Source organism: Haemaphysalis longicornis, unplaced genomic scaffold, assembly GCF_048455015.1.
Source record: "Haemaphysalis longicornis isolate Haplotype H1 unplaced genomic scaffold, Haemaphysalis longicornis Haplotype H1 scaffold_8, whole genome shotgun sequence".
Lineage (NCBI taxonomy): Eukaryota > Metazoa > Arthropoda > Arachnida > Ixodida > Ixodidae > Haemaphysalis > Haemaphysalis longicornis.
Genome location: NW_027526445.1, coordinates 55357429 through 55384342, shown reverse-complemented (window position 1 = coordinate 55384342; position 26914 = coordinate 55357429). Strand labels below are relative to the sequence as shown.

General features: G+C 47.3%; 1 pseudogene across 1 annotated transcript; it reads right to left on the bottom strand.

Annotated features, from left to right (window-relative positions):
• Positions 1–1368: 1368 nt before the first annotated feature.
• On the bottom strand, positions 1369–26220 carry LOC144148302 (cytosol aminopeptidase-like; annotated as a pseudogene). Its single transcript, XR_013318007.1, has 12 exons — positions 26194–26220; positions 24739–24838; positions 21940–22008; positions 18637–18748; positions 16034–16177; positions 15359–15520; positions 14456–14579; positions 12133–12221; positions 11179–11281; positions 8323–8402; positions 4607–4735; positions 1369–1470 (listed from the first exon to the last, which is right to left on the bottom strand). The product of XR_013318007.1 is annotated as a cytosol aminopeptidase-like (transcript).
• Positions 26221–26914: the final 694 nt, after the last annotated feature.

Genomic DNA, 26914 nt, shown 5'->3' with positions numbered 1-26914 from the left:
GTCTGCTGTAACCGAAAGTCCGTTGTTCCCAGATCCGCTGTAACGAGCGTAGACTGTATTTTTTTCCCATCTCTCGGCTACAAGGTGAGAGGGTCGACCTACCGTCACTAAATAAAGGCTTTTAAAGTATCGGCACTCTTTCTCTCATTGTTATGTGCTGCTAGGATTTTCAGTGCAGGGTTCGTACAGGCTTCAAAAGCAAACATTCAAGGGTTTTCAAGGACTTTTAAGTACCAGAAAACACAATTTCAAGGTTCCCATCTAATGTTTTATCTGGGATTATTTATAACCTTTCCAACACAATGCAAAAGTTTTTTATTGCACAATACCTAAGCACAATACTAGTGCACATTTAGATAGGTGCTTACGGGTTCGTAAATGCTCCCCCAGCTTTATTTTTTTTATTGCTGGTATTTACAGGTTTTTCATTTTTTGTGTGCTCTTCCGAGGCTGTTTGATTTCAAAACTTGGTTCATGTTGCCTGCATCTCCTGTTTTGTCAGCAAGAGCATCAGCTGGAGCAAGTGTTGCTTCAAGGCAGGATGAACTAGGTGCACGGTACCATTTTCACGTAAAGCAAACGTAGATGGAGCGTATGAGGCACAGACTAGATGGAAGATGCAAGATAGAGAAAAGAAGCTGGATTTCACTGGATTGTATCATGATGGGGATTGGATTGACAAGTGCCTGCTCCCAATGTTGCCTTGTAATAATGAAAATCCACCAAACTTGTAATTTCACGCAATACACTGAAACTTGATTGTTACAATGTTTCTTTACATTGTTAACACCTAAAATTCATGACAAACACTTTAAATTCTTGTTAAATGGCAGGGTCATTGATTCTTTCCGGAAAACTCAAGGGTATTCAAGGACCATTTAAAAATTCCAGGACTTTCTAGGCCTTGAAATTGACCCTTCTAAATTCAAGGGTTTTTAAGGTTTTCAAGGACCTGTGCGAACCCTGTCAGTGGTCGGTCGGCACCACGTAGTAATATTTGTTCACATATGGGCGCAGCCATTTTGTTCTTGGGCGCCTCTCTTCTCTCTCTCTCTCTCTCTGCTGCGCGGACGCTAGAACGGCCGGTCACACTCTGCCCGTTACAACCGGCGGCTGTTTCGTTGGGAGAGATGGCAACACTGCACGCCAGAAACAAAATGGCCCCCAGACGCTTCCGGGTGCACGAAGTGGCGGTACTCTTAAGCGCAGCTTATTTAGTGACGGTAGGTCGACCTATACTCCGGCTCGACCTCTGTTCTGCCTTACACGATACTGTGTGGTCAATGATGGTCCGGCATCATAACCACAGATGATCTCAATTCAACACTGCCAACACCGAGGAAACGACGCCCAAATGGGAAGAAATCATCACGCACCGGCCATGCCCGAGCACAGGTAGGGGACTTCATGCTTGTTCTCCATGACCCCCGCAATGTCTAGGTGCGCCCACTGGGGGCACTTCACAATCTCCTGCACAGGTAAGAGGGCATTGGTAAGGGGGCGGGAAAAAGTTTGTGAGAGTGTAGCACACAACCACCACAGAAAAAAGTGGCATCATGTTTTCTCTGAAGCAGTACAGAAGCGAACTCGTGGAGCTTTCTTTTTAGAGACGATAGCATTTCTTGGCCTACTACTTAAACCCGAAAATTTTGGTCTTCTGTTATGTCTGCCTTCTCCTCGATTCAGCTTACCGGCCAAAATTAAAAGTAATACTTGAATGAACGAGTTTTATAGAGACGAAACTTTTCCAAACCACCACATCTGGAAACACACTTCGTTTGTCAACACTGTTCAAGAAAAATGAAACATCAGGCATATTTGAGACAAGGCATCGACACATGACTGGTATTTGCAGTGTTTAAATTATTAAATACACATGGAGGCTTAATTTTCGTGACAGCAATTAAAAAAAATACACAATGAAAACAATAAAGGACATGCGACGAGTCTGGACCACGTGGTGGCATTCGAAGTTCAACAGTAACAAAAAATTTCAACAGATCGTGCATGAGCAGTGGAACGTGCCGAAATTCAGTCCACTTTAGCAAATGTCCTCTGTAATATACAGTCAAACCCGGCTATAACGAACCCCGATAGAGCGAATTATGCTATATATCGAACAAAAATAATTCAGTTATGGAAGTACATGGGAAACGTATTCCTTATAACGAAGTTCACATCGGATATATCGAACTCTGCTCGCCTAAAATGGACGCCGAAATACATGGTCTCGGAGCGGCGATTGAGATGTGGATTAGCCGCGACCGCGGAGAAAGAGTTGCGACTGAGACATTGCGCCTCGCACAGAGCGACATGGCGCCCGACACATTCCGTAACTGTTTCCGACGCGCCGGATTCACCACGAAACCCGCGCAGTCAGCGAGTCCGGACCAAGACAGCAGCATCGGTGAACTGTGGGAAGAGCTCCCCCCATTCCCGAAGATGTCGCGAGTGAAAGCCGTCCGACGCTTATAATGAAGCGCTTTCGGCAGTCGATGTGCTCCGCCAATGCTTCTTAGATTTTGGAGGATGAGGACTCGAATTGGTGCAAACAATGTTTCGTGTTGAGAATGCTATGCTAGTTGAAGCCGCCAAAACGAAAGTGAAAACAAAAATCACCTCTTTTTTCTTTGCAAAGTAGGCAGTTCAGGCGGAAAGTAGCTTTATTACTTGCAATAAATGGATTATTTTGGGTATGGTAATGGCTACTTTCCTGTGTTCGTTTCTGTAAGCGGGGATGGTGGAGTTGGGGAGAGGGAAGGAGGGGCTCCCCCGGATTGCGAACTTGTAACGATAAGTTCGTTATACGCGGGTTCGGCTATATCGAACTATTTGATATATCGAACTAGTCGGGGTGCATACTGCAATTCGCTATAAACGGGTTTGACTGTATTGTGGCATCAGCAAGACAAGAGCTAAACAGGATGACAGATAGGCACGGGAGAGAAGACTGTCACCTTTCGTAAAGTGGTAAGGACTAGAAAGCGGAAAGACTTTCGTCTTTCGTAAACATGCGCATGATGTTTTGTTGGTGCTTAGGCCATTTTCACGCATGCACCGTTCCTGTGTATCTTCTTACATGTGTAGTAAAAATTTCAGCTGATGTCCAGAGCTAGTCCTGCGTGGCCTCTACTTATTGGGCCGTCTTTACCGTGCTACTTTTAACCATGCTTCACACTTCAAACCAACTAGCCCACATCAATGCGTTGACAAGTATTACTGGGGATCGCATTCGCTGTCAACATAACGTTGATTCACTTGCTAAACTTTTTTTTTTAAATTGCCTCAGCCATGGTAACTCTCACAAACACAGTTAGTGTTCTTTCATATAACTTAGACCTCCCTCATTAGACCTGCGAGGAGTTGATTTGAGAGGCGTATGGATCCTCAAAAGTTTGAGCTGTTCATAAGTTAGAATTCACAATTCCGAATTTAAACTCCAAATAAAATTCTTCAATAAGGCGTGATTCCAATTCGAATCCAAAGTTCAAATAGCCATGCATCCCTGCCCAAAACAGTTTCGCTCATTCACTTGGCGTTGGATGAGAATGGCCAGAACATTCTTGAAAGCGGAGGAGACCGGTGCTAGTACAGCTGCAAGCCAGCAATTAGCTAATCTCACCGAAAAGGCTTTGGTGGAGGCAAAAAGCGAAAACGCCTGTAGTCAAGAGTTCGGTGCATTTTAATGATGTATTAGTGGGCGGAACTAAATCCGGAGCCCTCCACTTTGGCATCTGAGCAGCTAAAAAGAACACTGCCTAAAACCGATCAGGTATTGGTGTTACGCCCCAAAAGTTCCTAATCTTTTATTTGCGCTGAACAATGTGGACAAGTATTAGGTATGTTTCTTGATGCAGTGGTCAAGAAAGGTTGTGCCTATGTAAACTTCACACTTCGGAACTTTTTCATTTTCTGGCCAGGCAGCTCAATCAATGACAAGCTAGACAGACCAAACTTTTTGTGTTTAAAGGAGCCATGAAGACAAACTACAAGTTGGATTTATTAGAAATACAGCTTAGCCCAGATAACAATGATACCAATATCATCGCAATCTTCGAACAAATAAAGGAGATATGAAAGAAAACGTGTGAAGCAGCCGCGACCCCCTAGCCAATTTCCCGCAACTTTTCCCTGACGTCACGGAACCTTGTTTGTGCGATTGGCGGCCGCCTAACTGACCTGTCGCGACGACACATGACTGGACGTCTGTAATGGGGCCTGTAGCTCCATTTGACCGCATCACTTGAATGCTAACGTGCAGTTAACGCACTGAAAATTGTTTTATTGTTGGCCCGTATGACATCATTCTTGCTCATAACACGTCACTGTGGCGCAAAATTTGAATGTTTTTAAATAATTCTTGCTGTTTTTTCGTTAAAAAAACATCTTTTGTGGCTGTAATGGAGCTGAGTGAGATACTTAATCCTAGTTCTTTCAAATTAAACGAAGTTGTGTTTTCCTTTCGTGGCTCCTTTAAGTAGCCCAAGAAAGACTGTTGCCCTTAAAGAAGGGCAGAGTTCTCTGGTTTCGAGGCTTCAGGGCCTCTCAGTGTGGGCCTTCCCCAATCTACCCTTCCCCCGTCTCACCTTGAGGAAAGCGGCGGCACGCAGGAGCCCCCCGCGCCGGCCTGCTTGGAGATGTTGTTGATGTCGGCCACGGTGGGCTTGGTCATCTGCTTGTGGTACAGCTCGAACAGCGGCATGCGCCACACACGGTCGCCCGTCACCCCGCCGGCCTGCGACGAGGTTGCTTTGTTTTGGTTTTGGCAGAGCATTGCCTGCGTCACTTTGTTGGTCATGCACAGAGACAACAGGCAACCTTGTTTAAGGGGGGACGTGGCAAGTAAAATTATTTTTGTTAATTAAAGACCACATTTAGTCAAATTTGGAGATTTTATGTAGTTAACTAACCTAATAACGAAACTTAAATCAGTTTAAAAATATCTTCTATACTTTTTGAGTTACCAAACTATTTACCTTCACACAGCTGTCCCAAGATTAGTTAACTAATTAGGCAAGAATTCAACAAGACCGTTAAGTCAGCATCACCAGGAAGGTTCATTCTGTGCAAGGAAGCTATTTGATTATTGCTTTATTTTTTTTAAGTATCCAAAAAGAAAGACAGAAGTTTCCCTTTCTTTTTGACATGGGACTATTTCTGCATTAGAATGGTGGTTTGGTCTAGTTGGTGGAGCATACTGTAATTCAAAACAGTGCAAAAAGACGGGACATGGAAACGACGACACAAGGCGCTCAGGACTATTTCTCAGGGCCATTTCAGGACTATTTCTGGTTTCGAAAGGAAGGTGAAGCTTTTCTTGTTCTTTCTTTATGCCTAAGGGATATACCGCAATAATCTAATAGCTTCCTTTCACAGAATAGACATTTGTGATCATACTGACGTAAAAATCTAGTTTACTTCTTGCCTAATTAGTTAATTATGTTGATTGAAAGCATCAGGTAATTAGTTTTCTAACTTAAAAACTATAGAAGCTATCTTTAATCTGATTGCAGTATTTTTGTTAGAATTGTTAGCTACACAAATGCTCCTAATTTGATTCAATTTGGTCCATAAATCAAACACTCGTTTTACTCGCCATGTCCCCCCTTACATTAAATGAAAGAACTAGCCTTTGGTGACCAAGGAAGCTTCATTTTAGCCGCAAGAGACGTTTTCGTAGAAGTGAAAGAACGCAAAACATGTTGAAAAACTTTCAAGCTTAGTGCCACCGGGACTAGTTATGGGCACGAGTGGCGTGATGTGGGAAAGCCACAAAAGACATGGTAATCAGCGCATTAACTACAAATTGACGTTCAAGCGGCACGATCAAACAAAACCAGAGGCGCAGTCATGTATCTTGGCAATGGTTTTGTTCGGCCACCACCAATCACTCAAAGAGGCTGGGGAGCCGCACCTGCTTCACCTATTTCTTTGTTTTAGGGCGGAGCCCTTTGGCGGCCGTCTCTGGGCTGAGCCGCGTTGTTGGCGTAACTGAGTGAACGAGGGCAAGTGAAAGAAAACGCGAACGCTGAAAGAAAGCACGGGAGGAGAGTGCCGTGAAATTGGGAGGGAAGAGCGGTTCATTGTGGCGGCGTGAGCCAGCGCTCTCCGAAAGTGTGCGGTGGAGGAGTGGAGGGGGCAGTATGCTGTGCAGGACGGTAGCAGCACAAACACAAATGACAACTTCATTTCGTCAGACTTTAGTACAGGCAGCGAAAGTGCGTCAAGACGCCCTGGACCATCAACAGGTGTGCACTGCTGAGTTTCGCTTCCTTTTCCGGTCGCTTTATAGCAAGCGTGCGTTGTTGCAAACACGTCCAGCCCTGTTCTAAAGGGCACAGCTCTTATCAGCAGGGTATCGACTTTGTTCGGGCGCGACCACTTGGCGCCATGTGCACACAGAGTCGAGTTTTCTCTACGAAGACGGGAAGAGTTGACCTTGGCGTAGCGCTCCGGAGCAGCGCGCGGGTGTTTGTTGTTTATATTTATATTTTTTAATGCAAATAATTTTTGTACTTCTCATATTTGCAGTATTATTCTGTAAGAATTTTATGTTTAAAAGGTATATTTCAAAAAGTTTTTGTCAACCAAGGTAGCATTGACGTTAAAATCATTTTTTGCTTTTCGTTACTTTTTTTGTTTCCACAACTTTTAAATAAAATTCCTAGCGCATCTGTTGCTTGAAATTATTACTGTTGGAAAGCCCCACTCTTCCTTTATCATTTCATAACTTACACTGTAGCAACCATCACTTTCTGTGGCAAAAAAAAAACCCTTGGACTACCCAAAACCAACCAGTAGGCACTAGTGTTTATATAATTGTGTGTGTATGTAAATACCTTCTGTACTTACAGAGCTCATTTTTGCAGTATTACTTTATAATTTTCTTATGTTCAAATTGTATATTTCAATTTTTTCTGTGTACCTTGTGCAAAGTGGCACTGGTGTTTTCATCGTTTATTTTTCCTTTTGTTGCTTTGTTGCTTTGTTATTTTTAATAAAATGTCTCTTAAATCTGTTTGAAATTACTACGGTTAGAAAGCCCTATTCTCTCTCTATCATGCCGTATCTTACACTTCAGCATCAATCGTTTTCTGTGGCAAGAAAAAATATTTCCTAGAAGACCCAAAAACAACCAATTTTTCTCCGGTTACGAAAGTGCTAACGGCCGGGCAGTCGCCGCAATCTTGGCCAATCTCCTACGTGGGTATGCTTGGCTTAACAAGCATGCACAGGAGACACTGGGTGGTCACTGCAAGGCACGCACACATGAGCATCTTCGAAATGGTTTAAAAAGCGCACTAGACGGGGACAGAAGAAGAGACAGTGACACGGGACACTGTCTCTTCTTCTGTCCCCGTCTAGTGCGCTTTTTAAACCATTTCGAAGTCATATCACCAACTAGCCCAACATTCTGCGTTGAACGCAAGAGCGATTGCATTTTCTTTCTTTTTTAACTGCCGGGCGGCTTCCGCAATCTAGGCCAATTCCTTTAGGTGGGTATGCTTGGCTTGACAAAAATTTGCACGGGAATGCTAGACGGCTGCCGTGAAGCGTGCACACACAAACACTCAGCATTTTCTTGGTCCTTGTAACTACCAGATGGTCGCCGCAATCTTGGCTAATCTACCTAAGTGGGTATGGTATGTGTGGCAATTGCCACGAGGCATGCACACACAAGCGCTCAGCATTTTTTTTGGCTTTGTTAACTGCCAAGCAGTCGCCGTAATCTTGGCCATAAGTGGGTGCACTTGGCTTGACAAACGTACGCTAGGCATTTTCTTGCTTTTATTAACTGCAGGGCAGGCGCCGCGAGGCCGGGGCTCATGAGTGCGCGCTCGACAATTTCTTGGTATTTTTAACTGCGGAGACGAAAGATGACAATTTGCTGAACAGCTGAGCTGTTCAAACCAGAATAGCTGAGTGAGGACTTTAAAAATGCTAATAGCAATAAAGAACTACTCTTTCAATAGGCTCTTCACAAATTTACCAACGACACAAATCTACTATTGGCGTGAAATGAAACGCGAACATGAAAATATGAACCTGAACACACAAAGACCGCGATTTCTTTCCATGCAAGCCCAAATGACATGTGGCTTAGTTACAAGCTTAGTTACAAAAACAAAGTTGGGAACTGTGGATTTCCAAATATACCAGTAGCATGCCATTATACGAACTCTACGAACAGTATTTTTCAATTTTGCACGTCTGGTTCATATTTTCATGTTCGCATTTCATTTGACGCTGATAGTACATTAGGAGTAACCTTTAATGCGAGTAAAGAGAGTAAGTAGGGGGTAAAAGAGCATCGTGTCTCACCTCATGGAGCAGATTCCAGAGGGTGTTGGAGGTGCAGAAGACGCTCGTGGCACCGGCACCCAGGGCGACCACCATGGCACCTGCACAGTGCAAGGGGAAGTAGAGGTAGGGCAATCAACAGCGCACGGGGTGACACCAGTGTACAGACAGTGCAAGCACAGGGCAAAAGCAGTGCGGCATCCATAAATGGCACATCATTCTCGTCTGCTCCCCTCTACGGTGGTTTACCATATTAAATGTCAACAGAAGGTTTATGGAAGGAAAGGTCGAGTGCTGAGCTGTCTGCAGAAAGCCTGTGTTTGCGCCCAACTTGCCCAAAATTACTGGTACAACACTATGATGGCGACCTACTTTTGGTGTGCTTCCTCAAGGTCTCAGCAGGTAAAAGCTACATGACTTTACAGAGTGGTACTTCTTTTATGCCTATCACACGGCAAATCTAATGTCATTCAGTGTGAATGACATTATCTGTTAATGACATTTGGTTTGGCCATGCGGGCCTACATGGAGAAACAAATGTCCTTTGATAGTGGTAGCGGTGACGATTAGCAAGCTCCCAAATCTGTAAAATTATAGTTCAAGGCCATCTAGAATGTTTTCATACATACTAGCTTTTTTTAGAAAAAAACTTAAAAAAAGCTTTTAAAATCAAAAATAACATCACCATTTCAAGTGAAATAAGAAGACATCACAAGTTGAGACAAGTCCCCAAGGAATCCGTATCAGGGTACCAGTGCTAATTTTTTGTAAGTACTTTTTTTTATTTGAGAAACAATAAGCGGAGAAAAATTTAAGTTTACTGAGAATTTTAAAAAAAAAGTGTTGATTGGTTTATTAGTGAACTTTCTTGTCTAGTGATATGCCACTGCTGTCGAAGCTACTCATTTGGACACTGAATGAGCTCCCCAACCTCGTTTAGCCACTAAATGCCATTCACTCGAACGTCATTCGGTATTGTTACGACTCAGCCCGCCGCTGGGCTTCGTTCGATTTCCTCGCCTGTGCGGCGAAGCCTCCACTACGTGCGCCTTTCAAGCAGGCCCCCCTTTTCGGTGACTCACACTTGCAGCCGACGGAAAACAAGCTGCGACAGGCCTGGACCTCAGGCGCCTTACTATCTATCGGCGTGATTCAAACTTCGGCGTTGGCAGACGAGGCACACTTCAACCTGTCCGAAAGACGCAGAAGCTGTTGCAGAGACCTCCTCTCTCCCCCCTCTCGGACTCAGCGTGCGCCGCTACTACCGACTGCTCACGAACTCTGGAAAGAGCGTTGTGTGTGTCTGTGCCGTTCGTGTCATGTGCAGAATCTAGAGGGAATGCTTGTTTCTACCATTGGCGCTTTGGGTATAAATAAGACTCCTCCAAGCGCTGTAGTTCTTTCCTGTTTGAGCAGTGAATCAATGCTGCCACTCTGCTCGAGTCGTGTACTGTAACCTCGCCCGTCGGAGCATTGTTCTGTGGCTTCGGCTCACCTCTCGCTATGAAGTAAACAGTTACAATTGCCTTCGGGTTCTGGTCTTCTTCAAGGCAGCAACATTGGCTGGCCGCTCGCTTCACCACGCTACCACACGTGTGACGAAGGCGACAGAGCTCGGCTCAAGTCGGCCTTCTTTGATGCAACAGTATTCTGTCTTTGGTATTAGAGCAAATGACATTTTTTTCTAAAAGACAGGAGCTCAGCAGCTCAGACTGCTTTTATGTCGCTTAAGCAGAACAATTAGCACAGCTGTTTTATAAAACAAATAAAGACACCCGCTACTGCCGTTGCCTGCTGGGGACACCATTGGCTGACTTAACAGAAAGTTGGTGAACAATTAGGCAAGTGTTTTTAGCTTTAACTAAGAGGCATCTTTGATAATGTGCGCCAAGGGTCTTGGAGCATGTCCTTTGCAAAGCTACAGGGAAGAAAGAATAAATTAGGGTGGAAAAGGAAAACGGGACAAAAGAGAACAGTAAACAAGTCTTTTACTTTACGGGCAACAGTTGTGAAGTTGTAGCATCTTGGCTGGGTAGACTTTTTTTCTCGAAGACACAAGGAAGGAAGGCCAGTATGAGAATACACAGTACTTCTGCATTATCCCGTTCCACCACAATCAATAAAAGCCTGAAATGAACCACAGCCATTGTTTACTGTGCTGTTAATCCACGACAACCCATCTGTTTCATCAGTACTTGCTTCATTCTACAGGTGGAATTTGGCCGTAATCTGAAGCTGGCAGCACCTTTTCCTCCCGTTTAATTCCACATCCATCTAACATACTACATGTGCATCACTTTTGCATAGGGCCCCATATGGAGAGACAATGCAGAGAAGGCTGTCGGGTCAGTTCCAGAGCCCCGCCTACCGCACCTATTTGCGCACTACCGGCAAGCTCACACAAAACGCTCAAAGGCAATTTTTCTGCTCTTGACAGCAGATGCCTGAAAAGGCAAAAACAGCAAAGGTGATGAAAGCGAGCGCATGACTTGCCAAGACCTTGCAATATACCCGCTCAAACGTGTGGCAAGAAGTTTTACCCTTAAGCAGTAGTTCCAGTTGTGCCCAACAGTGTCCTCACAGATGCCTCAAAGAAGGACAATCATAAATCATACAGAAGGGCGAATAACACAAGCTTCATAAACAGGACAAAAGCAGGGTTCAGCCATGCTTCAATGCGGGACACGGGATCGAAAGTAATGCGAGTGTTACACAAAGGGTGAAAAACAAAAGCAGACGCTGCTTGCCCACAACCTGAGCTGCGAAGCTTCCCCCATCGCCTCCTTCCGCCTTGGCACGCCCCACAAAAGCCCGTCCCCTGCCCAATCCCGCCACGCCTCCGAGGCAAATAGGCAGGGCAACGTGCGCAGTACGTACCCGTGAGCGTGGCCATGTCAAGCACAGCCCTGGGGTTGAGGGTGTCGGCGTAGCACAGGGCATCGGCCAGGATCAAACGGCCCTCGGCGTCCGTGTTGTCCACCTGCGTCGACAAGGCACACACAGGGTGGTTGGCACCGAGAGAGCACAGCTGGTGCGCAACACAGAGAAACAAAGACTACACAGAGGTGCTCCGATTTCAGCATCAGCACAGTGCAGCGATTTCACAGTTAATTTCAGACTTTCACACCGTGCTTCCCATGTGTGGTAACAGGCGATGTGTAGGCTGCCAACCACGAGTACAGTGCCCGTACTGTCCCTACTCCTCGAGTGGCTGCTTGACTGGTAATGGTGTCCCCTTGGGAATGTGGTGATGCTGTGTGTCATCTCACCGAAAGATCTAACTCACCCGTCCTGTAGTACTGCTTTAATATTAGGTGCGGAGTACCTTAGGACAACACAATGTCCGTCTGCGTCCGCGCGCATAGCTTTTACAATAGCAAAAAACCACACACACACCGGCAGGATTCGAGCCTGTGTCTGGTAGACCAGGCAGAGTTCCTTCCTATCGTGAATCCCAAACGTGCGCTTCGCTCTGAATACCCCAGGTGGTGCTGTCGTTCCAAGATCAACTTGCGCTGGCTCACACGTCCAAATCGACCGCCATTTTCCCATAGGCAAAAATTGCTTTTATTTATTTTCAGAATAAACAGGTAAGTAGCATCGTTGTTCTCGGTACCAAACAAAATATACCACAAAATGCGACCTTTGTGTGAAGTTTGAGTGCGAACAGAGCGGCGGTTCGTTCAGGAAAAAAGTTTAAAGTGTTCCAATTATCGCCTCACCACCCTGTATGTGCATCTTAAGTAAAAGCGCGCTTTCGGACCTTCGTATGCCTCTTGCTTTTTCTTCCTTTTATGGGAATCCCCCCTATCCGGGCGCGGCTTTCCTCACCTGGATGGTGGTGCCGTTCATGGCGGTAACCACATCCCCCGGCTTGGTGGCCTTCCCACTGGGCATGTTCTCGCACAGCGGAGTCAGCCCTGGGAGAAAGTGTGGAGAGAGTGAATGGGGTGTATATATGCACCTTCATGAACATGAGAGTCACTTGAACGCACCCTTTAGAGAGTCACTTGAACGCAACAAAGTTTCCCGCTTACTCGACCAAAATACAAATGTGGCACTACTGTCTATGCAAACCTTTTTTTTGTAACCTGATCTCAATTGAGAACACTGGCACGGATTTCATTCTTACCTGACATGAACGGCAACCTGGGTGCTATTTTGTTTGACAAGGACTTCGTTTTCTTAAAAAATGCGCGGAACTTCAGGAAAAGAAAACCAAAGCTGCCATGTTCACTTTGCTATTAGAGATGTGTGTGTGCTGGATGACTTGTTGACAGAGATAATTCGCTGCAGCACCGAATGTGACAGAAGGCTGTTTATCACATTACCGAAAAAAAAGACTTTCTGTCCCTAATTTAGGTTTTTCGTGAAAGCACAGCAAGAAGAAATTTGAGTAGAATTGCAGCTTCATTGAAACCAAGTGTCGATTTCGGTGACAAACACCTGCTTATTAACTATTAACAACAATAACAGCATCAACTCCCCAATCGAGTAGCCATACCTTAACACTTGTAATGGCAGGAACAAATTTGATCGATTATGAGGGTTTAAATTTGATCGATTATGATCGATTATGCGGCGACGCTTCACAGGCAATGATGTGCGCCACAGTGGAGGGCTCCGGATTAAATTTGACCACCTGGGCATCTTTAGCGTGTTCCAAAAGCTCGTACACACGGACGTTTTTGCTTTTTGCCTCCATCAGAAAAGCAGCCGCCACGGCTGGAAATCGAACCCGCGTCCTTAGGCTCCGCAAGGAACAAATTTTCATGATGTACTACAAGAACACCGTCACAGTGAAAAAGAATTCATTGGCAGGACAAGATAGAGAATACCGTATTTTTGCGCGTATAACCAGCCCCTGCATATAATCCGCACCCCCACTTTTAGCCCACTGGAAAAGAAAAAAAAATCCTCACGTATTGCCCGGAGATTTCATACAGTAAAGGCTGCACGAAAGCTACTGCTCAAGCAACACTTCACATACTACGCACACAGAAAAAGTGTATATCTAGCAAGTAGAATGCACTGACTGCACGGCAAAAGTCGCAATTCACTCAGTGTCACTGCTCTCGCTAAAGCTATCACGGCACAACACGCAATGCAGCTAGGTGGCTAGGTGGGATAACCACGTTTTCGATTTAATCCACTCGTCTGTCACGTCACCGCTGCACATTGTGCGTAGTGCGAACATTTATCATTCTCAAATGCGAACAAGGAAGTGCAGGCCGACCCGCTGCGGCATCGTTGATAACAGAATGAATGTGCTTCCTTTGCACCGTCACCAAGCGGCATCCTCCACTTTACCATTTCTTTTCTTTCTGTTCGCTACTGATCTAAAGACAGACGCACCTTTGTGCATCCTCAGGCGCAAATACATCGCCAACGCTATCGTCTCGGCAGCCCGCGGGTGCGCTGAACCAACCTCTGTCTCGGCGCGGTTCTCGCGATACGTTACTGCCAGAAACGGTGAAAAGCGTAATTCCAGGCACTTTCTATTACTGCTGGTTCTTCCTTTCGGTTATCCAAAGACACATCTAATTTATTACTACGCCGTGCGGGGCTTGTACCCGTCCTTGCATGAACGAGTACACAAGCCGTTACACTGTGATGAAAGTGCCAAGCAGACAACCCACAACGCCTAGCCAATCAGATCGCGCCTTCTGGTCCCGTGCAGTCAGTAGCTAATGGGGCGGCGGGTTGCGTCTTTTTACTGCCCCATTTGTACTCGCAACCACTGAATGAAACAAAGTGGTTCTGGCAGGGAACTGAAAACGAAAAGACGAACTTTCGAGTGAGACCAAGATGGACGCTGTGGCGCATGTAGAACCCGAGCGGCGAGTTGTCGAAAAAATGCTATTTTCACGTCAAATCTTGGTCGATTTCAGCCGTTGTCGGTGCTATAAACTGACATTACGGCTCGAATATATGTACTCCATGGTCTGGACATGCGGGTGACCGGAAGAAAAAAAATAGCTCTACTTCCCGAAAATGGCGATTCCGAAAAATGGACTTTTTGGTCAAATTTCAGGATTTTAAGACCCTCGTCTCTCTCCCTAATGCGCACACCAGCACTTTTGTGAATGAAAAGGCCTTTCTACAAAAGGCCTTTCTGAGACCACAAAACAGACGAGAGTGGGGGGCCACTTACCGACCATCTTGATGGGAAGCCCGAGTGCTGCGACGGCCGCGAATGTGCCACCACGCACTATGCGCCGGTCATGTCGGCCCGCATCTTGTCCATGTTGCTCGAGGGTTTCAGAGAGATGCCGCCACTGCACGCATACACAGGGGAGGGACAAGTGGGAGGCTGTTAGAAGCCAACTGCACTCAAAATTTCGACCTCTTCAACACCGTATTTTCGTATAGTCTGCTTAAAAAAAAAAAAAAAAGCAATGTGCAAAATACAACAGCTGAAACACGCGCGTGGACGCCGCAAGCGGCCAGCGAAAATTGGCGATTTTGAAACCGAAACCGAGGAAAGCGCGGGCATTGTAGTGACGTTGCAGCCGTCCAGCGAGCAGCCGGACAGTCACCAGCTACGGAGAAAGTCTGCGTGCAAGCTCTACGCACGCACGGGGCAGCACATGGGTGAAGCGTGCGTAGCAGAGCTCAACCGGTTCCCCAGCGGCGTGGCTAGCCAGAGGAAGAAGCCCCCATCGGCTGGAGCGTCGCAGGCGCATCATGGCTGTTTACGCGATCCGCCGGCAGGTGCAGCATGGTCTGTGGCGGAGCTTTCTTAAACGCTTCTGACTGATTAACGAGGCGTTTCACAGGGCTACCACTTGCGTCCCAGCTGATTTGGGGGTACTTACTACGCATTACTATGCCAGTGGTTCACGAGTTTTGAATGCTTATGACTATATAAACCTCTTGGCTTTTGAAGCCTCTGTGGGATGCCGCGACAACAGAACGCCGTGTGGCTCTACTTGGGTCCAACAAGGCGAGCCCCTAAAGTGCTCTGCACTTAAAAGGAGAGCGATAGGAGAGAGACGAGAAAGAAAGAAGAGGAACAGGAGGGAGAATGTCCTCCTCCCTCTCCCCCATTGCGCACCGGTCAAAGGTGACACCCTTTCCAACGAGCACAAGAGGTCCACCCTCAACCCCCTGTTCGGGCCCCTCGTAGTGCATCTCGAGGAAGACGGGGGGCTCCTCCGATCCCCGCGTCACACTCAGGAAGGCACCCATCTTCTGCTCCTCGATCCACTTGCGGTCCCTGGATGTGCGTGTGTCGGTGGAGAGAGTGACCAGAGACAAGGTCACCAACAAGAAGACTACTTTGCGCTTTAGTTTCTAGTTGCGTAGAATGGGGCAACCAGAAAAACCGGTTTGGCCTTCTAGGCCCAAACTTCAGGCGCTCGTAACTCCTGCTACAGACCAGATAGAATGGTAACGTCAGTCTTATCGCACTCCTTGATTTGATTTGTGCGCAGTTAATTGATACCTTGTTCCGCTGCATCCTTCCAGATGTTTTTTTACAAAGGCCATCAAAAAAATCAATCATAAAAATTCCCAATAAATTTTAATATAGCCGTTTTACACAAAAACAAATTTTATGTCTACAATCCAAATGAAAAACTACATACGCCCCCGAATTCGCATCATCATAACTGCAAAAATAAAATTTCTCGGTATAACACCAGCGCAGTCCCTCAAAAGACTCCCGTTTCCATGTAGAAACCAAAAACTGCAATAAATGCATCAAAAGGAACAAAGAGTAGTTCCCGACCTCGCGATGACCTTGACGCCCCTCTTCTCGAGGACCGCGGCAGCCTCCTGGGCAAACCGGTTGGGCGTCATCATGTTGGCCGGCATCTCCGACAGCCGCCGGGCCAGGTTTTGGGCGTGCGACTTCTCAATGCCGCGGTTCCACCTGCGACAGAGGATGTTGAGAAAGGAGGGATTGGTGGCACACCCTTGAAAATGCAGCAGGCAGAAACAGGGAAGAGTTTAATCAGGGTCCGTACAGGCTTCAAAAGCAAACATTTAAGGGTTTTCAAGGACTTTCAAGGACCAGAAAACACAGTTTCAAGGTTCCCATCTAATGTTTTATCTGGGATTATTTATAACCTTCCCAACACAATGCAAAAGTTTTTTATTGCACAATAAATAAGCACATTAATGCACATTTAGATAGGTGCTTACGGGTTCGTGAATGCTCTCGCAGCTTTATTTTTTTTTATTTCATGGCTGGTATTTACAGGTTTTTCTTTTTTCTTTGCGTTTTTCTGAGGCTGTTTGATTTCAAAACTTAGTTCATGTTGCCTACATCTCCTGTTTTGTCACCAAGAGCATCAGCTGGAGCAAGTGTAGCTTCAAGGCAGGATGAACTATGTGCACGTCCACCATTTGCACGTAAAAGCAAACGTAGATGGAGCGTATGAGGCACAGACTAGATGGAAGATGCAAGAATGATAGAGAACAGAAGCTGGCTTTCACTGGATTGTATCGTGACATGGATTGGATTGACAAGTGTCTGCTCCCACCAAACTTGTAATTTCTCGCAATACACTGAAACTTGATTGTTACGATGTTTCTTTACATTTGTTAACACCTAAAATCCATGACAAACACTTTAAATTCTTGTGAAAAGGCAGGGCCATTGATTCTCTCTGAAAAAATCAAGGGTATTGAAGGACCATATAAAAATTCCAGGACTTTCCAAGCCTTGAAATTGACACTTCTAAATTCAAGGGTTTTCAAGGTTTTCGAGCACCTGTGCGAACGCTGATAATGTTTAATGGGGAGTGGGTGAGTGGAGTACTTCCAATTAACGCGAGACAAATGGGAACTTTGTAAGCTGCAGACAACGCTGAATCCACGAGCATACAGCTCTTTAGGCAGTGGAAGTGCTGAGCGAATATATCTACTTAGTTCAAGCAGTGACCCCAGATCCCAACCATCAGGCAGAGATAATAAGATTTTGCCCACCTCACCGCTACCTTGGGTTCGAATTCCACTCGCGACGCCGCCTACCCACGTGAAATGTAAACAAACTGACAAAGGGGTTTCTAAATGAACACGCCAGATGGCGTCAGTTGTCCAAATAGCGCTGTTTTGCGGGATGTTTGAAAAATCATTGTTCCCCTGGAAATATGGCCTATGATGTGGTCACGAAAGAGTTTTAAAACGTTGGTAATATGTTCTCTTCTAAGCGCCAGCGACAGGAACAGCAGCCAAAGTTGCTGAAGCTGCTGTTGACATGGAGCAAAGACAAGAAGCTGCTTACTTGGCTTACATTAGATGCTGAAACTGGTGCATTGCGGTGGTGCAGCACGATGTCATTGTAGAGGACAGGCGCAACTGGCCCACCTTTCCCACCCCCGTAAGCTGTGGTTTATTGGAGCTGGAAACTGGCATCCCCATGGCGGTGCCAGATGAAAGAATGCACTCGTAACCTACACATTTTCCTTTCAAACCCTGCAGGCCTTGCCCCTGGACAGGTCAGGCCAATCTTTTGCCATACCCGCTTGCCACTTCCACGTTCTCTAACATGGAGGTCCTCCGTGGAGGTTTTTATAAGAGTACAGAGGCAAGTCCAAAAAGCGAGCAGTACAGTAGAGCCCAATTATAGCGAACCCGGTTTTAATGAAATCCCGGCTGTAAAGAACAAATCTTCATTTCTCGTTACCATGTATACACATTTTATGTTCGGATATAGCGAAAAATGGGCATAACAAAGAAATTTCCATTCCCCGATGTGTTTGTTATAAGCGAGCCGTGCATTTCCTTGCTTATGGTCACCTATGTGATATTAGGGAGAAATGTGTTTTTAATAAAGGTAATAGTTTTGTTTGGGCTACTTAAAAGAGAAAATTAAAAGAGAAAAAGAGAAGCCCCTTAGGGACTGGGGCTGTTGGCGTCTCCTGTCATCGTCACTGTGGCAATCATCGTCTCGTGTAGTCACGGTACTAAAACACCAGGAAGCTCATTTATACCTCGCGCTAGACTGTAACGCGTAATAAAAAAACACCAAAACACTCGTTTGTATCTCAAGCTAGAGAGCTTCGTGCTTCAGAGATGGGCATATTACAGCAAAGCTGGATGCCTCGGCCCCTCAGCGGTTTCATCTATGTTGGCAAAAACGCCAATACGCTAAGAATACACTTATTCACTGCTTGCTTCGCCCCTGCCCCGATTTCCTGTTAGTGGAGATGGCCCGGGATTTTTAAGCACTGTGATCGGCTGGGCACAATCAGAACCATTCATTGCTTTTTCTGGTTAATAGCTGGAAGGCTACCCTGCTGGCACTGACAGTAGAAAGCCTGCACTGCAACTGTGACGCTAACCGCTTGGGTTTGTGCGCCATGTCAGAAGTAAACAGTTACCCACCTATCTTGATCCTGATTGCCCAGCAGCGAGAGGGAGACGGGGGGCTTGCGGGACTCCTTCTTCTTCAGCTCCTCAAAGACGTGCAGCGCTAGCGCCGAGCCCTCCGCGGCCGCTGCCGTCCACAGGGAGGAGAGGCGATGGCAAGGAAACCAAACAGTTAGCAGCACCATGAAAAGGCTCTAAACAACATTTTTTACATCGCACGGGGATCAACACTGCATGTCAGGATACTGCGCTGCTTTTCATCATCATCATCATCACCACCACCACCACCAGCCTATCTACGCCCACTGCAGGGGAAAGGCCTCTCCCATTATTCCCCTATTACCCCGGTCCTGTGCTAACTGCGAACAAATTTATCCCCGCACATTTCTTGATCTCACCTGCCCATCTAACTTTTTGCCGCCCCCTGCAACGCTTGCCTTCTCTAGGGATCCACTCTGTTACCCTTAGTGACCAACGGTTATCTTGCCTTCGCATTACATGCCCTGTCCACGTCCATTTCTTCTTCTTACTTTCTACTAACATGTCCTTAACACGCGTTTGTTCCCTGACCCACTCCGCTCTCTTCTTGTCCCTTAATGTTACACCTATCATCTTCCGTTCCATTGCGCTGCTTTTAAGACTAGACAAAAAAGAGAGGACATTGCACGACATAGGAGACCTAGTCCTAAAAGCAGCGTGATGCACATACAGAGATGTACAAGCAACTAGCCCTAGTCTTAGCTTTGCTGCCATAACTACAATTCAAAAAGACATCCCACCTTTCTTTTCCAGGTTTTGTTTGACAAAAACATGAGCTCGTTTAGTAATGAACAATTAAAGCCGGCTTTGATTTCCCTCTCCTGTTTGCCTGTAATTTTTTGTTGCGTAAATGGCTGCCCCGCCTTTCCTTCAAGGAGCCAGCAGAGCCCCAGGTGCACTGTAAGCCAGCGACAAACGAGCCCATTCTCTTAGAAAAGACAGCACGACGTCTGTTTTCAATGTGCACATTCGTAAATACACTTAAATACACTTACACCTCGTTACTATGTAACGGGATATAACAAAATAAGGGATATAACAAAGCAAATAAAATTCCCCTTGAAATGCCCATAGATAACAGTGCATTTGAAGCCTTGTTGCAACAAAGTAAAAATGACCTGTCAATGAATATAAAGAACTATAATAGTCTCCCCTCCCCCCCTGCCAAGAAACAAATAAACAAAAAAACTAACTCCAACCACGGCGCATGAAGCATTCTGTGGAGTTCGACACTCATTCAGCACGGCCATGCGCCGCCACAACACGCGTGGCTGAGCGAGTGAGCGGGCCAAGTGACGGTAGTGAGAAGTGGCACAAAGTGGTTTTCCTCAACGCCTATGCCGACGCAATAAACGGCGGGGGAGCCGACCGATGATTGTATTGTCGCAGATGCCACCGGACAGACCAACGCAAGTGACGCCGAACATGCCACGGTCTCCCGTGCACACACGTTCAACATATCAACGTCGTTGCAGGCACTCAAGCAATTGACCTAAGTCGTTTCGTCGGCGCCCACGGCGACGACGTAAACAGCACCAACGTGGTGGCCACCACTGAAAGGAAGCGTTTCACTTGCGATGTCCGAAGCAAAGGAGTGTCACAGACTTTTTTTCCAGCTATAGGGACCGAGCAGCTGGACAGGTGGCGTCACCACTCGGCGCTGCCCTCGTTAGTGGGATGAGCCGGTGCAATGGACTACGCAGCCTTCCGTTATTTTTGCCGTGTTTACGTCGTTTCTTTCAATGTTTAGGGGTTGTGTGAGCGTATATGTGTGGTGAAACGAAGTCTTGACAGATGCGTTGGGTTCTTAGATGCACTAACGGCTACGTAAACTTGTCGGACGCTTTTTTCGGCAGTCTGCGCTAAGCTCCACACGATCTAAGTGCGAATATAACTATTAGCATCAATGTTTATTTCTGCTTTAATGCACAACGAATCCCTACACTTGTTGGACGCTTCAAGGGTTGGGTATACGACGAGCGCTTTTCGCAGCGCTCTCCGCCTGGATACGCCAAATCTGAGTAGGAATAATACTACGTATTAGTAGTATAAATTATCTTAACTGGTTTCAATGACTACAGTTTCCACACCAATCTTGGCACTGGGATACCTCGATACGCATGCTTTGAAGAGAAAAGCACCTATGTGCGAGTTCGCTTACCGTATTGACGTGGAAACGTTGCGGCAGTTTACCCTTTTTGTAACCGTGAGCTTTGATCCTTCGGTTTTCGTGAGTGACTGCACGGGAGCCTGAGAGCCTAAGTGGACCGCCAGCACCATAATGGTTGTATTATCGAGAGCCAAAGCAATTCAACTGCCCCACAGCCCAAGCTAAAAAGTCTTCCCCATCCCCTCCCCATTTTACCGCCTGCGTGGAACGAAGGCTGGCACTGACAGTTAAAAAATGTTAATGTCAGCCTGCGTTTTAGTGGTTAAGCATTCTTTGCAGAGCACCTAAAAAGTGAGTAATGCCTTGTGAAGATACCAGAAACACGCGACTAGTTGCCTCAAACAGGTGTGCATCAGCCCGAGTCCGCCGGCACAGACGCATTTCCGACACGCTGGAAGCAGTTAGGATTTGCAGTGGCGTTCGTGGACGTCTTCTGAAGAATGAACAGAAAAATCATCCAGCCCTCCGTCTGACGATGGCGATGGTGGAACGCGAAGCTTTCTTCGGGCGAAATAGAATGGGCAAGGGTGAAATTGCCTGGCGTACAATAAAAAGGCGGTGTGCGCACTCAGCAAGGAAAATATTTGTGTTCTATTCCATTTCCGTTGCATGCAAAGTCACGTAGCGGGACAGTGCGCCGCGAGGCGGTTTCCTCCTTTGCGTGCTTATAGTTGCGCACCCAAGTGATCGTAGATTCCCGTAAACTGTTATAATTGATACGACGGAATAATGGATATAACGAAGTAATTATGGCTCCCCTTCAACTTCGTTGCAACGAGATTTGAGTGCAACTCCAACGAATGTTACGAACACACTTAGGGCCTTTACATACCTCAATGCAACTTCTCAGTTGTCATGGTTCATGAAGTACAATGCTGTAAAGTTATTCTTCGATGTTTGTTAAGTGTGAAAACACTTCTAACAAAAAAAACACCATCACAAAACAGTGCAGCGTATCTGGAGCTTCACTCCCAGCAAACACAGTTGCAGATGCAATCCTTTCTGTTAGATTTGACGTCACGTTCACTCTCGCCTTCTCATGCAGACACTGTTGCAGTGCGTGAACTTGCGAAAGTGCGTCTTCTGCACCCTTCCTCCGAACCTCTCACCTTCAGCGTTGGCGCAGGGGTCCACTTCGATGGCCGTGGCACCGACACCGCGCAGGCTTCGGACACCCGCTGCGTGAAAAATTTTCAAAATTAAAAAATAGTGGCACCGCTTTACTAGAGTACTGACACGAAATTTCAAAACTGAGATAACTACCGTATTTACTCGCATAATCCTCGCACTTTTTTTTCGGAAAAGTCAATGCTAAGTTAGGGGTGCGAGAATTATGCGGGAAAAAAAAAATCCGGTGCACAGTGTTGCCAATCTGCCTCCTGCCAATCCCGCTGAATGTAGCGGTCGTTTTTTGTATATGTAAGCTCAGTGTTGCCAACAGCAGCTATTTCTTTTTATTTTATTATTTACAACGTAAACAATCTCTCGTAAATCAGCGATCATGAAATTGCCGCCTTTGCTTTCTGGCGCGCGCCCTATCTCGTAGTCGCAATGTGCGTGCCCTACCCCTGCAGTAACGCACATTGAAGTCGCTGACGCCGAAGTGCCTGCCTGCGGCGCGGTTGCCGTGTTCGATCGCGTACTCTATCGCTTTCAATTTGAAAGCGGCACCAAGCACAAAACAAGGAGATCAAAAAGTTCTCAAAATGGCAGCGAGCTATCCAGGGTTGACGCAAGTGACGGGACCACGACGACGACACGACAGCGGGCTGCGCGAACGCCGTCTAGTTGCGCGCACGCGAAACCGGATCAAGGACAGTGTGAGCAGCGTGTTAGGGCGCCTGTTTAACAGGCGCCCTAACACGCTGCTAGGGTTGTTAGGGCGCCTGGATGGCCTTGGATACACAGCGCTCTCCGCCGAACGGAGAGGCAGCGGGGGAGGGCGCGTGCACCATGCGGGTTTCGCGAGCAGGCAACTAGCCGCTAGCCGCTACCGCTAGACTAATTTTTTCCCCGTAGAATACAATGGAATCCGCCAGATTTAGCGGAAAATCCGCTAAATTGGCATCACTAGAGAGTTTTAGCTGACCGTTTCTGACGGTCCGCTCCGCTCCGATAGCAAGCGGGAGCGCCATTGCGCATGCGTGGCACGCTAGCGCGCTACCGGCGATACCGGAGCGGGGCCCCGCTCCGCGAACCGGGGCCTCTTAGCGGACCGTCGCGGCAGCTTACGCTACCGGGCGGAATTCCAACATGGCTGCCCCCGCAATGCGAGCGTGCTCCGGCGAACTTCGTTTCTTCAGTTGAAACACGACCGACGAAGCCGCGAAAGCGCTTCCGAATAGGCAATGGTGCCACATACCTCAAAGATCTTTAGAACGGAATCGAAAAACGTCGACCGAAGCGCGGGACTGCTTCTATGCAGTGCCGGGAAAGACAGCCTTGGCTTGGCTATTCCAAAGTTTATCGGCTTGCTTATTGTGATTTAGAAAAATTATACCATTTCAGCGACTACATTATACAAAGAAAGGCTAAATGAGGCCAAGAAACACGGTATTTTGCTGTTTCGGCGACCAAATACAAATTCTTCTGTTTCCATTAGGTTGAAGTTTTGGTTTACAGGCGCACGCGAAACGACCAGTCACGGGAATGCTTCCCCGTCGAGGGAGATACGGTTATCGCTTCGCTAAAAGCCCTTCAGCTGCTGACGCTCCGCTTGTGCTGAGCGGGACGTCGGGAGCATAGCGGAGCGCCAAAAACGGTCAGCTAAAACTCTCTACTGATAACCGCGCCATCGAAAGTCCCCCTGTCAAGAAAGCGATCGGCACTCACAAACATCCGTCCAAAACAACTGCGCATTTGGGTGTAAACTCAATTGAAAGGTCTGGAATAAAACTTCTGGCTCGGCCATTCGCTTCATTTGAAAACTTGGGTAGCAGCGCGCGAGAGACGAGCCGGATATAAACCAGTGTGATTGCTCCTCTACTACCCAGTCGTGTTTCATTCTGTTCACCTTCCTCCCCCTATTTGCGGCACTACCAGAATAGAGAGCTCACATACTGCATAAACGTAATCGTCCTTTGGCCAGGCAGAAATATAAACACGTTGTCGAGCAGATCTAGCAGTAGCTGCTCGCATCGGGAGCATGGAGCAGGAGCACCGTCTTTCAACACTTGCCAGCTAGGACTTACCGTTCGAGCATCGTAAGTACGCATATAATCGGGCAATGAAGTTAACACAATGCGTTATCGCTAGGTGTGAGGTCACATTAAATGCGCTGCTGTTTATAAGGTAGGCCCGCACTCAAAGTAAACTACGCGTGCGTTCTAAAGTAAACGGCTCTCATTCGTAATCTACACTGGATCCCGTTCCGACCTATTTACCTGGTGGCATTGATGCGTTCAGAGACGTTTAAGAAAAGGTAACAGGAAGAACAGCACGTACATAATCGCGTCGAAACGTCGGCAGTAGTGCGCATACAAGCCCAGCACTGGCGGCGGCTTGTGGCCCCCCTACATGGGTAATGCAGTGCCTGCTAATTGTTGCAAAAATCTGCGAAATAACCCCAGTATAGTATTACGGCTTAGGTGCATCATCAGTGTAACAATTGAAACAGTGCAACAAGCAGCCGAGGCTTGTGTTGTCCCCTGGAATCGGGAACGTTTCCCGAAGCGTAAAATGTCTACACATGTTAACGTTTTCGCTCGAAGAAAAAAACGTTTGCACAGAAGTGCAAAAAATTTTGCCGAATCCAAGTATCCAGCGTCGCCAAACTGAAATTTTGCCTAATTGGTTACAAATGCCGCACTGGGCGGCGGGTGCCTCCACTGGGGAGCAATTTCACCACCAACATGCATGGTGGGGTCTTTAACGTGCACTGCAAGCACCGAGCACACGAGCGTGCATACATTGACCCAGTGATGGGCGAATTTCGCCCTTGTCGCAGCCGGGTGGCCGGTCCCCGATTTCGGGCTCAGCAGCTCCGCACGCCATGCAGCCACTGAGCCGCTGCGGTTCGGGGGGGGCGTCCCCTGGGAGAGGGGGCTAGCATCTGTGGCGGGCAGCCGTTTCAGGCGGCGACTCCCACAATCAGATGCAAATCCCCCTGTTCTCCAGCTGGCCATTCGGGGCCGCACACCACGGGCAGGGTTCTTGCCGCTGCCACGTGGTGGAGCGGAACGCGCGCCCTTCCTTGCTGTGACCCTGCAGGCAGCGAGCCCGGCTGTCACAGGGACGTCCCCGTTAGAACATTGTTTCAGGCGCCTTATCAGAGTAACAAAACGAGTGCGGAGGAGAGACAAGAACAAGCCACTCTAGCGGCATACCACACATCCAACCACGTGCGCAGGGAGGGATATCCCGAATGGTGTCCTCGGTATCCCGCTTTGCGATGGTTCGCCAGGCAGGGAGGGCAGATGTACAAGTGGCGACACAATTTCGATGACGTGAGAGGTGATGTCACTTCCGGTTGAATTCATTTGCCCTTTTAACTCGCGAACTACCGTATTTACACGATTGTAAGTCAACCCAAATGTAGGTCGACCCCCAAAAGTTGCATCTCTCTCTCTCTCAAAATAGAAAGCCCTGCCTAGACAGTCGTATCACAAAGAAAAGCTCTTCCGGCAACCCACTTAGCGGCTCTACCATCAATGATCGATGCTCCCACAAGAGCCGTGCGCTCGCAGTATGCGAGGTAGATGCTAAAAAATAAAAGATTTTGTATAAGCACCCGGAATGACCATGCGCTGTGCGTTGAGCGGGAAGAACACATTCGCGGCGAGATGACAACCATCGAAGGAACCGGCAGCGGCCACTGCTGCGGGATACCAAAACAAACAACATGGCGCCTGACGGAAGCGGCCGCCATGTTGTTTGATTTGGGCTACGTTAGCGCCGCTCATTGAATCAAGGGATTCGTTAATACTCATTTTGTTTATTAGGGACAAATAAAACGTTTCTTGACGCGTTTCTGCACGCGATTCCTGCGCATCGGCGTTGCGCGGGCGACTTTTTCACGCCCGCGTCGCCGATTCCCGCGCACACGGCAGCTTCTAGTTCTACGTCGGTATGACGCGTGACGAGCGCGGCAGTGGGAGGAGCCTGATGACTTGCCAGAATGGGGAGGCGCGTTCTTCGTGGCAACAGTTTGAAAGCGCTCGGGACAGCCGGCTTGCGCTGCTGGAGATGTTTAGGCTTACCACGGTGGCAGATATTTTATTGGCTTTTCCCTATCGGCGCGGGTGAGGCTTTATAGTGTCGTTTTCGACCACATCATCAGCTCCTTTCTTGCACAAACGCCTTCGCTTGTGCCTTCGGTGATATCTTACAGAGCGGTCAGAAGCGGTCGCTGGAGCTACGCGCACCTCTTCCGTGGCTGGTGACTCTGCCATGTTGCCGCTGCCGTTCGCGTAGCGCGCAGCATGCGGGTGGCATGTGCAGCAGCGTCAGCGCAGCGCATTTTGGTGAGCAGAAAACGCCCCATGCGGTTCACACTTTAGACCATAACCATGGGAACGAGGGTGCAAAGCTGTCCACTCCTCACAGCACCCCAGGTTTCTCGTTTCTCTTGCTGTTACTAGCGGTAGACTGTTCGATTTCGATTCAAAGTCGATCCCCAAACATTGGATTGTCAAATTTGAAAAAAAAAGGGTAGACCTACAATCGTGCAAATACGGTAATAACTAGAGGGGAAACTGGCACTAGTGTCGATGCAAACTGGGAAAGGGCACTTACGCTTCGATGGGAATGATGGGTAGTTCTGGAACCGGATTGCGTAGGATCGAAACGGGCCTGAGGCTGCGCAAATTGTGTTTTAACACAAAAAGAAAACTGTTATTGCCCTATTTCACTGCCTACAAAGTACATGCAAAACAAGAAAGCTAAAGATTAAAAACTGTTTCTGCATCAAATAAAACGACGTCTTTAAATAAAAAGCAGACTCGAGTCGAGGAGGTTTGTGGAGTAGTTTTACCATTTGCTGCCAACTACAGCAAGACGCGGATTTCTTAAAAAAACTATTTGTAGAAGTTTCCGCACTTGTAGTTTTTAATATTAAAAGAAGTATTGCGTTCGTAAAAAAAGAAA